Below are 13,996 nucleotides of genomic sequence, written 5' to 3' on the forward strand. Positions count from 1 at the left end.
GTACAATGGAAAACGAAATATTTTGGCAGGTTCATCACTTCCTCTTTGCACATAAATATGATCTGCAATGTGCACTATGGATAAGAGAGAAACTTTAATCAATTGTATTCCATTAATTACACAGTGAAAAGCAGAGCAGTATGGGAGGCTAGGTATGAGTTAAGGGTCTTACTCTTCCCATTCCTTTCCATCGTTCTTTGGGCCAAAGCATCTGGGGAAGTCACCGAAGTGAAAGGTAGAGTCCTTCCCTCGTGCATCCTCACACGTTCTTCATTTAGCCACGGCAATGGCCGCTGCTGCAACGCACAAACACAAAAAACACACAAGACGGTGAGCTCGCGCTGCCAGACAGCCTTCATGAGATATTAATATCGCACAAGCGCTCAACTGGCCTCGGCATCTGTCCAGTCCGATTAAAACTCTGCTCTCTTTCCCTCTCTGTGTTCTGTCTATCTGGATTGCCTCTCTCGGTCTCGTTCGCTCCAAAGTGGAAATGGCAATTGGATCTGCGGAGTGACTAAAAGCTGGGGAATTGTTTTCACAAGTGCCTGCCAAATGGGGGGGAACAGCGCGGGAGGAATTCCAACCCTCTAGAGGAGCCGAAAAGGCTCGTCCCCTTTCCCTCTCTGTGTAGCCCCCCCGCACCGTGTTCCCATTCTCCGACTCTCGACGTGCCTCACTCTCCTGTCAAACAACCCCCCCCCCCCCCCCACACACACACACACACACTACTCCTCCAGCGTCTCAGATCCTGTTCAGACAGACACAACAACAATGAAAGAACTCAAGAAGTCCCAACATTTTAACTTGGAAGCTATTTTTAGAGCAGCGCTCAACTTAAAAATGTGTCCTGCATAAGTAGAGAACTCCTTTTTTTTTGGTGGTGGGGGCTTTTGAAAATACTTTGAAAAAACAAAGACGATCATTTGACACTAGAGTGAAATGACTCAACAATTGTTCTGTTGCAGAACATTCGTAGATTTGTCACTACTGGACTGAGAATGACGTGTAACTGTTACTCATCACCGGAGCGAAGATGTTGCATTCGGACCACACTCTGATTCCACAAGGAGCATGGCCTCACTACGTTTCTCGGTGCTTTTTAGAAGATAAACATCCCGCATTCTGGGAAATGCAGGTAAACCTGTGAGTATTATGAAGGAGATGGATACAGAGTGGGGGCCAATGCCAGTGAGTAGTTAACAATGGCTGGATGGATTCAGCCTCCTAAGGATACAAAAACCTACATCTCAACCTTCATCTGCCATCCCATGCAGCAACCTTCGCATGTCCTTGAACAACAAAGAGCCTATTGGCCCACGCATTCTCCATTCATGCTCACTGTATATAATCAAGGTGGGAGAACTTCAAGGAGCCTGCCTACCAGCAACACAAATCCCTGTCTCTCTCTCTCTCTCTCTCCACCAATCCCCCTGGAGAGCCAGCATGACACCAGGATGAAGAAGAGGAAGGGAAGTGCTCAGCTCCTGCAGAAACCTTGCTTAATTACAAGTAAAAAAAAAAAAAAAATGTAAATGTTTAGCCGCAGACTCGTCAAGCCAAACAAGCCAGGCAGTGGGTCTACGGGAAATGAAAGAGGAACGGAGAGAAGAGATGTGCCCGATGAGGCCTCCCTCACAACACCACCCCCATCTCCTCCTCAAGGCCCTGCTACAGTGGGAGAAGCCATAGCCAACCCCCCCCCCCCCCCCCCCCTCCCTCTTACAATCCCGGGAAGCCGTCTTAATTTGTGCACCTTTTCTTTTTTCGCTGAAGGGAAGGTGGCATTGCTAGTTGTAGTGGTGGCGGGTAGGTGGGGATGGGGGTGGTGACACACAAGACACATCACAACAAGTACTTATTTTCCCCTCATTAAAAGGAGGCTCAAGTTGCAAATCAGCCCGCCACAAGCCCTGACCTGCTGTGCCGCGCTGCCGTGGCTGCTGTTGTTGTCGAGAAGTTTGGGAGCGTGGGCTGGCTGCACGGCGGCACGGTGTAGCTTTCGCACCGTTAGCCCGGTGAGGCGTCGGGATGGTGAGTAATAGAAGAGAGCGGAGGGAGAGAGAGAGAGAGAGAGGAGAGGAGGGGCATGACTTGGCTTCTGGGGGAGAGGGGCCCTGCTCGGCTGGTAGACGCTATACCAATTACCTCGTCGACTCAGTCAACTGGTCCCAAGGTGACTGGGCCAACCTCAGCACTGTGCCTTTTGTTTCTGCTTTCTGCCGTTTCACATCAGCCTCGGAGGCCTGCATGGTCTCAAGGGAGGAAAAAAGACCACGGCAGAGAAGACGGCTTACTGTATATCACCTCTATCTTAGGGCTATCAGTTTTCTAAAGAAACGCATTGTATTGTATGCGTAGATGCTGAGTGCTAAACTCTCGTCTCGTGTAATTGTTCGTGATTATCTGAGTGTACTGAAACAGCAACGTGTGAGAGAGAGAGAGGAAAGTAACCCATCCGTCTATTTCGGTCTTTGTTGATGTTCTTTTAGGTTAAATGTAGCATTTCAGGGACAAATGTTTGGACTGGGAGCATCCATACAATCTATCAGTATACTGCACGTACTCCACTTATGTAGCCAGAGACGACTACATCATGCTCAAATTAAGATCCTTATCAAGTGCCTATGATGTAATTGTACTGTTTATTAAATGCAGGTGTCACTTTAAACACTATACTGATAGTATGTTGTCATCAATAACAAAATGTATCCGTTTTCATTGATAAATATGTGATTAACTGCATGTTTAGAGACAAAACTGAGCCGAATAATTTAAAGTACATTTCGTGACAGTTCAGACAGTTCTGAAAGTGATTCTCCTTGCTGCAGGGCAGGAGAGAGCTAATTGTAACACAATGATTTAGGGGCTCATAGAGTAACACAAATTACACAATTCCTGCACAGTAAAAGACAAATCCCCCACGAGATACATTCTGTGTCATCGATCAGGACACATCAAAAACTCTACCAACCACCAGGCACATTTCAAAGAGCTGTAGTTGAAGAGAAAACAAAGGTAGTGAAGAGGGGATATCCTGGCAGCTGATCATACAGAAGTATAGCACTGTTTGATTAAATCGTTTGAATGCTTGTAGTGTGAATGTGCATGGGAACTCACAATGTCAGAGATAGACATTTGGCTAACATTAGAAGAAGGAGAATATAGTGGCATCTCAGATTTTAATTTCTTACCCGACATTTCTTTGGCAACTTGGAAGTTGTGATCTATTTCGACTTCCAGAGAAGATTACAAGCATTAATATAAAAAGAAGAGCAAGGATTTGGATGCTTATGAACAAGAAATCTTTCATCCTCCAAAGAATTTAAACACATCACTCTATGCACTGTGGATGGGGGGGGGGGGGGGGCTTTCATGACTGGGAACATTGTCCCTTTAAAAAGAGTTGAGGGTCCGTGTGTGATGAATGTATTCACCCATTAGACTTTGTAGCTGTGATGCACTCGCTCAGCTGTATGCATCCCTAACAGCTAACAGTCCCCCGCTGCTAGCAGGCTTTTAGAGTGAGAGAGGCTTTACAGTTCTGCATTTTAATAGAGAACTTTGAATGGAGTGACGGGGGATGGGTGAGCGAAGGGGGGGGGGGGGGGGGGGGGGAGCCAAAAGAAAGAGGCATCAAAATATTTTCAGAGGAAAATGAAGTAATGACAAAATATCCACCCGGAGCGCGCAAAAGCAGAGGGGGTTTCTGGGAAGGACTGCCTTGGCAACGGTAAGGCTAATGTGTCAAAAGAACGTCTGTAAGCATAGCGAGCGCTGTCGTGTCGAGGAGGGTGGGCCATTCAAAGGAAGAAGGAAAAGGTCCAAAAAGCAGTATTGAACGTCTTAATTACTTTCTGCATCAGCGCCAGAAAACATACCCCTGAAAAGGCTCAATTATAAGATATCAAGGCAAATCAGCTGCCCTTATGGCGGCTGCTTGCTCATCGCTCTATGGATGCTGGGTTTAGCAATTATCGCCTGATACTCTCAAAGGAGACCTGGAGAGCCATCGATGAAACGCACCGTTTCAACCTCAGATCCAGTTTGTTGGCCTTACTGCTTAAAGCGAGTGGTCAGGCAGACTAATGCTTACGAGGAATAAATAACATGGGGGGAGAGTAGGCCTAATTCAGAGAAAGGACGATAATGGATCAGAACAACACTTTCATCAATGGTTTCTGATTGCTGGCCCATGTCAATCAAGTGGCATCTCAAATGAAACGCAACCTCCTGATGAAAATCATGTTTCTAAGGTCTGAAAGAAGGCGAGGAAATCAGTAGGTTCCACTGAATCCCCCGAAGGCCTCGAATAAAATATTGAAGTCACTAAGCCCACACAGAACATAACACCTGAAAACATCTGCCGAGGTAGAGGGAGTTAGCGACCCTGAAGACTTACCGCTGCCGACGAGGAAAAAGCTATCGCAATTCCAGAGTCTGACAACGGCGAAGTTAAAAAGGCATATTTTGTCATAAATAAAACATAGGAGTGCAGCATTTCGGCAAACTCCCCCAACGAAAGGTCCCGAGAGAGGGACGGGGATGCTGTTTGTGAACTCATGCTTTGCACAGTAAAAGCAGGCTGTAGCGCTGCATCACCACGACTCAAATTACATTTTCACATCAAGCCCTATTCAGCGAGGACTAGTCCTCTTTAAAAATTCATTAATTTACAGCAAAAATAGATTAAAGCGCCCAACCTAAAAAGTTTGGCTTGTGAATAGCATTAATAATGGAAGCGAGCATCCAAAACCTAGAGGCCCCGGCTCAGAGGCATGGCTTTTGTTGCGCTTTATAAATGGAGAGTCATTTACATTTTTTAGAAGTATTACAGCTTTTTGATGCTTGTTTATAATTACATTGTTTTACATGCAAATTGGCTAACAATTGTTCCTCATTAAAACGTTACCAGGAGAGTGCAGCAACACTCTCAGCTTGTGTAAGACGCGGGCTTTACATCAGGTTCACAATGGAGGCTTTGCGCTGAACTCTGGTTGCTGGCAGCGCGCCGCCGCTGAGTTCAATCCAAATGACAGCCCTTTAAAAGTGATCATCCCCCCCGTCTTATCTTTTACATCTTTCTCTTTCAAATCACAGCAACGCTTTCTGAACAGAATCAAAAGAGGATTTTGACAAGATAAAAGGATTTGCTGCATCTGAATTCAAATTATGTGTACTTTACTGGGGACAAGACAAAAAAAAAAAAATCACACTGACTGTGAGCACTCAGAGAACTTAAAGGTACTTAAAAAGGAGAGTAAGTCTGCTGTAATGCCTTGTCAAATATTTTTCTTTTTCACCTTCCCAGCCTGCAGATAGAAGAGTTTGCTATGGTACGGTATATACAGTAGGTACATCAACAACCAAGGAACAGCTGATTGGGGATGAAGGGATTCACATCCACTCACTTGCTGATTACATCTAATATCAGGTCATTTCAATAATCACTTTGTCCAAATGATGATTTAAAGAGCTGATTATTGAAGTGACCTGAGGTAATTAAAATGACCCGTTGACCCAGTAACGCTGTAGTGGCCGGATAATTACAGAGGAAGGTCAGATGGCTTTTGAGACCTCTTCCTCGTCTCTTTTAATAGCTGTGGCCGAGCCATCTTCCAGCATGGCAGTTCATCAACAGCAGTAGACACCAGTAGAAAAGGAAGACGCTCGCAGGCATCAATCCGTACAACTGAAGAGAGTGGGTGTTAGTGTTTGCTAAAAGCATAATCGTACTTAGTAAGTCCTTAAGTAAACAGATCTTCTCTCCAAGGTTAAACACAGATTCTGTATAATGGCAGCGGTATGAAAAGGTGAGCCTGTAGCCTCTTTACAGGGAGCTGTGGCGCAGACAGACAAACATTTTACGCAGAGCTCGTCAAAGCCATTGAGCTGTAAAAAAAAAAAAAAAAAAAAAGATTGAATGATACATGCTCACCTTCAATAGAATGAACTCCGAAAAACAGACACCAGGATATGCTGGGATCATATATATATATATATATGTATGTGTGTATAAATCATATATATCATTCTTGGCTGCCCACTATTACTAATGAATTCACACAAAAATAATACTTTACAAGTCATAATGAACATGCAGGAACACAAAGTAGCCACGATGATTCATAACCCAGCCAGTGTAACTGGCATAAAATGTACTTCATTTATCAGTTCCGAATTTTATTTAGCATATGTGAATTTTATTCATAATTAAATAATTCTGTTTAGAATCTGTGGATTTCATGTCATTGAGCAGCCTATCTTTATTTACCAACGTTTCCTGTGCTAATTAAGTCACATCGCTGTTAATGGACCGTAACAACCCTCGCAGTGCTGCTTTGCATTGTGGGTAACTTGTGCGGTGCTATTTTACTGTTTTTTTGTACACTAATCAAGTTGTAATCTGTAATGCCTATTGTTGACATTACGTTGCTGTTTTTAAGTGATTTCGACAGCTGTCATTATTTTTGTAGATGCTTCTATTTCACCTCTGAAGTTCACGAAGCGCTTTTAAACTTGACTCACGTGGAGATTTTGGCGGTTATTTTATAAATACATGTCCAGATGTCTAGTGACTGAACTGGAGAATGAAATATGTGTTGTATTGTCTTCAAACAGGTACGTGATCTAAGGTAAGTGTTATGTTGTCGCCTATGTTAAGTGGCTTAACTCCACATGCATCTTATTACACTGGATTACATTTTCTATATTTTCAATGTTATTATTATGTTATTAATGTCTTATTGAGAGACACAGTTAATGTTTTGTTCTATTGATTTAAGGAAAAGGAAAAAAAAGGATTTCCAGTTGATTTTAAAAACTCTTCGCTAATAATTTCCTAACATAGGGAACACATTGTCAAAGCTATATATGTCAAAGTAATGTACTATTGTTGTGTTAAAGACAGAAGTCCTCAAAGTGGTGCTTTGCATTGATGATCCAGATGTGCAATGACCAACCTGGAGGAAATACATGTGTGTGATATTGTCTTCTGCAGAGCATGGAATAAATGGTCTGAGTGTTGCTCGTCTATGCCAACCTAACATCCGCTACACTGGCATATGGAGTTCATCTTGATCCCAAAAGATGCAAACGCATGTAGTGTATCCACAAATAGCCCTTGATTCAAAAAAGTCACTCATACACCCGTTTTTCTTAGCGTTGCATTTGCTGACATTGACGATAATAATGGCGACCTTTCCGATGATAAAACAGAAATCAGTCAAACATTATGAGGGTTCCTTCTCTTCGCGTTTCATGCGATTCTGCATAACGTTTTGATGAGGCATTTAGGGGCCTATGAGTGATCTACTGAAAAAAGTCTACAATGGCAATCAGCAGTGAGTGTGGCAGCTGTTTGGCAATTAAAAAGCCAAATTACCCTCAATCAACACCATTTACAAGCGCAAGTAAATCTCAGAGCAAATAATGATGAGAGAAATCTGTTCAGACAGCTCTCATCTTGATAGGAATTAGAGGCGCATCCAAATCAGGAAAAGTGTACTCTCTCAAGCGTTTTCTCACACACACACACATACACACACACATCCCTCCCCATGTCCGTGCGTTTTTGTATAGTGTTGGCTGGCCAACGGCAGCATGATGAAAGATAATAACTCCTTTACAGTAATGGATGGTCACCGTTCATGTTAAGGTGGTGTAGTCTCTTCATGGAAAGAGACTATACCTGTCCATTTGAGGCCGCCTGTGGAAAATAAATCCATAGTAGGTGAGCATAGCTGCACCATCAACAAACTCCAATTATTATTGGTAAACGGCAAACAAAAGTGAACTGCACGCACTGTTGAAAAACAGGCACTCACGGGCAGCTATATGGCAAATTGCAGTATCTACTGTCTGCATCAAGTGTACCAAGATATCTTCACTCAAAGATGTGCCATTGTCTGCTGTCTGTGTCTAATATGAAGCACCACGTCGAGTCTGTAAATAATGAATGGTGTAAATCTGACTTGGCAATTGGAGTCCTCACACTGTGTACAATCTCTGTAAAATAGTCCCCAACAAGACATGGGGAGCCACTGGAAATGACACATCCTGCAAAAAAATGTGCCGGCTGACGATGCCTACAGGGATAGTTATATATGAATGACATACTGTACATCCACACAGGAGCCTACACACAAAGGACACATACTGTAAAAGTCTATACATTCAGAAACCAACACCTACAGTGTAGCTGACATATTTTAATCTGTAAAAACAAAGTTAGTTAGCCCATCATGAATCCCCGCAAATCAAGTGAACTGACATATTTTCCCTTCTCTTTCTACTTTTCCCCTCTCCACCTATCGAGTCAATGTGCTTTAAACTTTGCGGTGGATTCGCTACTTTAAAGATACATTTCCTCTCCATACAATTACGTTGCTGCCGGTGAGGACTCGGTGTTCTTCGAGCTTGGTCTGTTGCTCGGTCAGGCTCTAAAGCTTCTTCCACCGTTATCACTTCAAAAGTGTTTTCAGCTGTGCTGTGTTCAATACGACCCCCCCCCCCCCCCACTATCTGAATGCTATTGCAAACTTATAAATAAGTTGACTTTATCTGACTGACATTCGGGATAAAGACGAATGCTCCCGTGTCTTGCATGCATACAGTGACAGGCAGCGAACTTGTCATAGCCTGCCTGCTCGTTGAGTAAAAAGCATTAGAAGCTTTCTCGGTAAATCAATATACTGTCACAAAACCTCAACGACCGACATTCAAACAAACATTCTGCACAGACTACTCACCGTCGTAGGCTGAATATGAACCGGCTCAATGTTGTGTGTGTGTGTGTGCGTGTGCGTGTGTGTGTGTGTGTGTGTGTGTGTGTGTACTCTGGTTCAGAAGCTCCAGACGCCTATTCCGCAATTGAAAAATCCCCCCTCGAAGACAAAAGCTCCAGCGGTGTCTGGACGCTGTCACTTGGGCTGCACGCAAGTGAGCGTCTGCGGGCGTCAAGCTGACCGCTGCCGTGGGTCATTCGACAGTCATGACGGGCGGACTCGACCCGCAATTCGCATTTGCGCTCAACAGCACGAAGATCCCGGGTCTCTGTGCTCAGCTCGGCTGCTGAACCACCGGAACTACTTCCAACGCCAGCCGGAGCACATTGAAGATAAATTCATGCACCACAATGAAAAAAAAAAAATGAAATCACATCCACTAACTAGTTCCCAAATTCTGTATTAATGAGATTCTACCAGGACACACGCAGACATACCACATTTAACCCCTGGATAGCATATAAGCCATACATATAATAACTATTCATATTAACAACGTGATCATTATCACACTATTATGTTAGGTTTATGTATTTAAGTAATCACCATCATCTGATGCACTCTAATCATTATACATATTAGAAGTATGACAAATTATTAAAGCATGACTTTGCTAAAAGGGTGAAACTATTTTTATTTATTTTTTTAAAACACTGTCTGTGTGATATCCAGAGTTATGGGAAACATGCATTCAATTTACATACTGCTACAAGTGCAACAAATCATTTGCTGCAAAATAGTGGCATTTAATGGCACCTATAGTAGCATATTATACTGTTCTGTTACACAATAAACTATAGGGGGCTTGGTGATTCCTCAGCCAGGCTGCATGCCGATAATTTGTTGATTGAATGCAAGGAGAAGCTTGATGTGAAGCACAGCGCGGCCACCAGAACATCAGTCAGAGCATCTTGTTGAAGCTGAAGATTTCTGGTCAGAGTGATATTTGTTTGTGTGGTCTCGCACTGGCTGTACTGTTGCAGCAGTTGTTTGGGGTTGAGCATTGTAAATTAAAATATGATTGGCCAAAATATGGATTTTTAACCCTGAAGACACATAATGCTAAAAGATTAGCGTGAGCTTTGCCAGTCATGCAACCACAACACACAAACGTCTCTTGATGTTGCCATTGTAATGTCCTGTAAATTAGTGGCAGGTCCTGCGTCTAACTATTGGATGTAAATGCAAATTTTGAGTGAAATCTGTATAAAAGTCACAGAGGTTTTTCACTCAGCATTGAATACACACTCAAGTTCTTGACTGGGATATAAACCACCAAATATACGTGCATGGAAACTCAATATGAACAACAGCTTTATGTTACAGCACGTCATGTCACTCTATATATATATATATATATATATATATATATATATATATACATATATATATACAGTATATATAAGTATGTAAGAGAGAGGAAAGACATGACAGTGGCACAAGCCAGGTTTGAATCTATGCAAACACAGTAGGCCTCAGAAAACAATTTGCTTGGCAAGTGTACAACCCCCCCTAACACTTAGCTCCATAGATGTTTGCTGTGGAGTTAGCAGACAGCTAACTCCATAATCCCACCATAACGCCTGAGAGGATGGGTGAAACAATTCACTTTAAATGAAATAATTCAGAGAGTAGAGACATAGTTGTGTGAAATTCCATTTCATGTCTCGTGTGGAGCACTTTGAACTGCCTTCTTGTTGAAAAGTGCAAAAATTAGCTTATTAAAAACGGATTAATACTGGTATGATGCTGGCAAGATGAGCAAATAAAAAATATGGAATATTTGGCCTGACTTTCAAATAATAGCAGTTTTGCTTATTGTTATACTTCACTTGGATGTTTGACCTTTAATGTGGAGAATTGCCTATGTTCAGAGTTTAAAACAAGCATGGGTTTGTGACATTACAACTGGTTTAGAAACCACCATTGGTGGTCCAGCAAGTAACTTACACAAGTGTGGTCTGGATACTTGAACCCTCCAGGGCAAAAAAATACATTTTGTGTCCAACAGTTGAACTTTTGAAATGAGCAATATTTGCACATTTAGATATTGTGGATTTTCAATTAGGGAGAAGGAGCAGATGCCATTTTAAATATGTTAAATAAGGTAATTTAATTTTTGGAAAAATCATATTGGACACAAATGTATATATATATATATATATATAGTTTTGTATCTGAATGGGATCTTTAAGCTTCCTGCTAACTCCAGTGTTCATCTATGAAAACAACTCATTTCTGATCAGCATTCCTGTAATATAATTTCTTCCCCTATCTTTTAACACCACTACATTTAGTCAGACCAATTACGTGCTTTTGTCTGCGAGCTTGGTCACGTGGCTCCAGTCCCACTTCATCAGCTCAGAAACAGCTCAGCGCTGCACTCGTCTGGATGTTGGAGGTGCTTGCAATTGCAAATATTTGTTCCAGGATTTGAGGATTTTCAAAGCAGCAATAAACAGTGCTACATTTTTTTTTTTAGGATGGAAGAGATTGTAAAACTGTAAAGATAAAAATCCATGTATGTTCATGAATTTTCTCTCATTTTTTTCTTTGAAAGATTGATAAAATTAAAACATAGGAATAAACAATCTTGGAATTTATTCTGGGCCAGCTGTTGTATTTTGTGAGTCCACCACCAGAGGACTCCCCAGGTTAAAATAAACATGTTGCCATAGTTAGACAGACCTATTGAAGGTTGTTTTGTTTTTTAAATGTGCACTTATCTGTGTTTTGTATTATTTTAGTATAATGTACTTAAACACTGTAAACTGTGAAGAGACACGTGAAAACACAAAATTTCTTCGTCTTTTAAGTCGTTAAATGAGTATCACCTGTCTGCTCCTTACAAAATGCAACCAGGCTTTACCTGTCATGACAAAATGTGAAAAGCTATTTAGCTGAATCTTCTGTGTTGATTCCATCCAAACATGGTGATCTTATATTCTGCAAATTAAGTGACACTGAATGATGATTCAAACAGAATATACTATTACTAGTACAGTCATGTGTGGGTCAAGTATGCAGTGTATTTTGCCACGATACATATAAAACATAGGCTGTTTCAGGACAACCACAGTGAATTTTGGCACAGAATTTAAGATTTAAGTTTATGTTGTAAACATGATAGGATAGGAGGTTGGCTTCAGAGCAGAAAACCTGTCTGTTGTTGACTGCGTGACGTTGATCTAAAGTAACAATAATGTCAGGAAGTAAAGTGACATTTTTTTTATCAACCTGACAAAATTACGTTCTTGTGGGAAGAAAAGAAAAGGCAACACTGTAACTTCTTTACATTATATTAGAATGTAAAGAAGTTACATTGTATTAGAATGTAGCTTCTTTACATTATATTAGAATGTAAAGAAGTTACATTGTATTAGAATGTAGCTTCTTTACATTCTAATAGAATGTAAAGAAGTTACATTGTATAGAATGATTCTATTGAAGTTATTCCTTTTTTAAATGTTTTAGACGAGTCACTAATCACTTTAAAAGAGTGATTATAGCTGATTTAACTTACAGACATGAGATTGATCTTCTCATGTCACTCTCTTTATACAATGATATAAATTCATCCCCGTTTTATTGATATGTTACGAAATATTACTCCTCACTTTTCGTGCATTTTTCCTGCAAAAGTCCAGCAACATGAGTCTGTTTTCGCTTGTTACATGCATACTGTCTTTTCAAAATAAACTTCCATCTTCACAGGAAACAACTAAGGTTTAGGCCAGGCATGTCCAAAGTCCGGTCACACATGAATGCTTACATTTGGTTACATTGCTATTTGCTGTCATTGAAAATAAAATGATTAAATAACAACGTATGAATAGGCTACTTGTATTGTTTAAAATAATGTCAGCAGGGACTGTTGGCCCTTGGGCATTTTCACATTATCAAATCTGGCCCTCTTTGAAAATAGTTTGGACACCCCTGATCTAGAGGCATGTGTCTACCTCGATGCCTTACCCTTATGTTGTGACAATTAGGCAGCACGACTGGATCTGCCCGGTTTGATCCTGCTGACTTTCAGACGTTGCAGTGTGTGGAGGCAAGGGATGCCCGAGATATCACCCACACACACACGCGCGCACGCGCGCGCGCACACACGTCACAACCGGATATGCAACTTCTCAGGGCCGGAATTGGGTGCAACACGCCATCAACGCAAACATTTCAATCTCTAGGTTTCGGGCTTTCCATGTCCTCTGAATGAGTAAACATCTCAAGATGACAGATTAACGAGTTGAGTCCAGTCACATCATTTCATAATTTTGTATCATATTTGATGACAGCAGAGCAGAGCATGACCCAGCCTCGCGAGAATACGCCTAGCTCGCCATGAGAAAGAGGAGTGTTGCGCATGCGCACAGTTGCATCTGCCGAAACAATTATCATCAACGATGAAAAAAAAAAAAAAAGTTTGTTCGGGTGAGTTCGCTTCAATAATTAGCTTTTATGCTGACGTGTATGTTCTGTAACATGTCTGTTGCCGCTTCCTAACAGGGTCACCACGAGGATCATTTGGAGCCGACTGAAGCAAAGAGCGTCGGATGGATTCAATTAAAATGTGACGGTTTCAAATTGTTATAGGCAGCTGCATGCCTACTTTTGACGATCATATTTTTCTTTTATTCTAATAAATATTCCTTGGGCATGTCAGTATCGTCTCTTTGTTCAGTTAAATTGAATAGATTACTTGTATGCCTTATTTAGTTAGTCAATGACGTGTTTGTGTTTTCTATGTGTATATGGGTTTATATATATATATATATATATATATATATATATATATGGGGGTTTTGTCTGTATTCAACACTATACAAAGGTACCAATTAGTTGAAACCCAATATATTGGCTTACAACACCATTGTAATGAGCTATTACCTTTCATGTTTGCAATATGTACAGACATCACTGTCAAACATCAGACTCGGATTACTTTAAAGAAAACTTAAAGACGTTATTCGTGATGGACATCGGAGATGATATCCTCTGAAAGTCCCACTGAATCTAAAAACATGTGTATCATGTCTGCGTGTTCACATTTGACAGGAGTTACCACCCCCCCCCCCCCCCCCACCCACCCACAGCGATGTTAGTCTCTGGCACAGGGACAGAGGGAGGAAGTGGGTCACTCGCATAATTTCGCACCATTATCACATGGGAGTGTTTTCCTTCCACTCAGCGGACTCAGTGGTCCCTGG

The sequence above is a fragment of the Anarhichas minor genome, unplaced genomic scaffold (genome assembly GCF_050575085.1).
Source record: "Anarhichas minor isolate MPS153535 unplaced genomic scaffold, ASM5057508v1 ptg000003l, whole genome shotgun sequence".
Taxonomy (NCBI): Eukaryota; Metazoa; Chordata; class Actinopteri; order Perciformes; family Anarhichadidae; genus Anarhichas; species Anarhichas minor.